Source organism: Monopterus albus, unplaced genomic scaffold (assembly GCF_001952655.1).
Source record: "Monopterus albus unplaced genomic scaffold, M_albus_1.0 scaffold58.1, whole genome shotgun sequence".
NCBI lineage: Eukaryota > Metazoa > Chordata > Actinopteri > Synbranchiformes > Synbranchidae > Monopterus > Monopterus albus.
Genome location: NW_018127938.1, coordinates 2,524,878 through 2,528,252, shown reverse-complemented (window position 1 = coordinate 2,528,252; position 3,375 = coordinate 2,524,878).

The following is a 3,375-nucleotide window of genomic DNA, read 5'->3' as shown; positions in this document are numbered from 1 at the left end:
TATATATATATCTATGATGTAGAAAGTGTGTGCTCCGTGGCCTTCAGTCTTTGCCTAATCTCCCTCCTCACTCTATACTCAGTCGGTCACGTTGTATAAGAGAAAGATACTTCAGTGTGTAACAGATTAGACTGGTGTGTGAGGAATTTGTTTCTGATCTCAGTTGTTCAGTGTATGAAACTCAGTTATTACCGTGGTGCCACCTGCACCCGAGTAACCTGGTAAACTGTCACAAACTTCTATTTATATGAACCACTCGGATTTGATTGACGTCAGCTTTGTGTTGAAATCGGTTGGTTTTATTTTTCCCTCGTCCTGGATTCCCCCTCAGATGACTTTGTTGTAGCGATGAGAATCCTCAAGCTTGAGTTATTTAAGGCTTTTTGTAACTCGTGCCTGTCACAGTAATTTGCCTTCAAGTGCTTTTGGGGGAAAAAAAAGTTATTTCTATGTGTACTTTGTAATGTTTTGTAAGGCTGTTTTAGATTTTTGGCGGAGGATTATTTTTTATTGAACTAGATTCGGTTCCTCTTACAAGCATACTGAACCCTTATTTTTGTGTATTTTTAAACCTGTTCTTGACTACACTTTAATTAGCCTAAGGACAGATGATGGTCTGTAATAAACTGCATAGTTCAGCTGTATTTTGTACTTGGTCACAATGTGTAATAAATTGGTGTAAACCAAAAAGGTTTGAGCACATTTATTTTTATCAAATATTAACATCACAAAACCTCTCTCTGGAACAAACAGCGGGTTTACATACAAAGTTGTTTTAACATTTTGTAGAAGATCATTGTTCACAAATGATTCTTTAGGATGCTCTAGAGATACAGTATTCACATAATTTAAAAATCCTAGTCTCCATGGTGACTCAGCTCCAGACAGAAATATTCTTAACTTTAGTGTCACACACTTTCCTCTAACTTTAGATCATTCTGACATCTGGCTCACTTGCAGTCTCATAACCACAAAGGCACAAAGACCATTAAGTGAACAGTGAGATTGTAGAGAAAAAAAAAAAAGCCTTTTCCTCCTGGAAAAGGCAGAATGACTGACTGTACAACAACTTAAATTAGAGGAAAAGAAGAAAAAAAGGCTTGGTCCCAAAATAGCAGGACCCTGTCAGAAGTAAGTGCACACCAAGTCTGAGTGAAGGGACCTTGTCTCCGGGTTTCTTACCACAAGTCATTTTCCTGTGCTGCCTGGCCCTCGACTCAGACGCTGAAAAAGTGCCAAGTCCTGTGACATTCCAGTGATGGTCCATTTAGAAATTTGCGTCCTTTTCACATTCTTCACAAGGAGCAGCCTGCCATGTACTTCCCTGTTAAAGGAAGAAAGAAGAAAGCAGCTTCAGAAAAAAACAGTCATGTGAGTATGCTACAGCATCTGCCCCATGCAGTGGACTCAACATTCCTGAAAGGTTCTCATTTTGGGGAAACACTCGTTCACTTTCTGGCTGAGACATAGTTAAAACATGTTAATGTGGCTTTCAGGGTGCTGTCAGGTGGGCTTGTTACCTTTGGACAGAGCCAGGCAGGCTAGTTGTTTCCCTCCATTTCCAGCAGTTTGTTGGTTGGGTCTGAAAATGACAGAAATTTGAGGGTGCGACATCGGAAACGAGTGACCTTAGTAAACCCGCATTCTGCTCCTCATCTGTGCTTGAGGCTACAGTAGCTGCTACCAGCATAACACACCTAGCAGAACCGGCAGTAGTAAAGTTGCATTGTGGGTAATCTATGTGCAAGGTTTTGACAAGGTTGAAGCATGCATGGAATACAGAAGAGATCTCTGGTTCTGCTGCACTGATTTTAAAGTGGGGATCTTTTTTTTTTTAAGATACTTTATGCTTATATAAATTGTTGTTTTGACCTCCGTTGTGGGGGAAACGGTTTACTGGAGCTTTAAACCAGCTGTAGCTCTGTCCTTGTCCTATATTTTCTGCATTTTGACTTGGGTTTTACTGTCACTAGTACAATCAAACCGAACTATTTCTAATTTAATAGTCCCTCTCTCCCTCCCTCGACTACTAGACACATCCTTTTCTGATGAGATGAGCGACCTGGGCAGCGATGCGGATGCATCCAGGGGCCCCACGGAGCCAGCTGTAAAGAGAGAGAGGATCGAAATGAGCCACCCTCTACAGGAGATATGAGTCCAGTCCAAACGCCATGAGGACCAGCATCACTCTCTATACAAGGTGACTCTAAAGTGGCTTTTGGAGCCTTTTGGGACACAGTGGCTTTCAGCTCAAGTGTTCTTCTGCAGTCAGTGTGTGCAATGTATATAGACGAGTAGCAATGTCAGTCCTCCCCACGCTAGCATTTGTAAAGACAGTGACCTTTGGCTTGGGCCGCTCACATCTTATTTTTTACTCATACGTCTGATATTTTTTCGATTTTTGTTGCAACTGTGAATACCTTTTGTGGATGTGCAACTTTGAGTGGTGGTGTGTGGTGATTGTGATTCTTTTTTTTCCAATTTAAACTAACTGTGCCATAGTGTCATTTGAGTGCCTTAGATTGCTAACTTTGGAACCACCACTACAGATGTCTATCTGTCCTCAGCTGTGCCTCTACTGCAGTATGAATGTATTGTCTCCAAACCTCAGACATTCAAAGCACCTTTAACATTGATTAGGTGTAGGTGTGTACTCCTTGTTGCCTCCGCTGCAGCTTGCAGCAAGCACGTGGGGGAAAAAAAACAAAAAAAACAATGAACATGCAACCTTGTTGACCCAAAGGACCTTTCCCTCAGTTGTTCCCACCAGCTCAGCCATACGTGGCTGTCAGGCCTCATAGTCTCATAGTAGTCAGGAATACAGGGAACAGTCTCTTACCCGTCTAACATGTTGGTGTGTTTACCTCAATAGATTTCTATGCTGTGCTCTGTTCACCTCAGATGACATGAGGCAAGTATTAAAAAAAAAAAATGTAGCCACTGTTGCAGTTTGCGTCCCACTCCGATTTCCTTTAATGTAAATAGTTCCTTCAAATGGTTTCGGTCCAGTGATAGATCCTCCATGTGCTGCTTGGATACATTACAATTCCTAAATCAGTGACTCACGTAGACCTCTAGTGGTTTACTAACCTGCCACAGAATAATCAGCTTAATGGAGATGGGATGTTTAAACCTAAACTTGAATCTGGTCTGCCTCATTGAGCCTCATTTAAAAAAAAAAAAAAGCAGTCATACATTTCATCTAAGGAAATAAATCATTTCTGTCAAGTCAGAGCATTGGACCTGTAAAACAAAAACCCCAACATGAGAGGAGAATCGGCGCACGCTCCAGGACTGCAGCTACTTTGACCTCGCTCTGTTACTCAGATATAGTCTTATGTTCTGTTTGAATTAGAAAAATGCAGTGAGTTATTT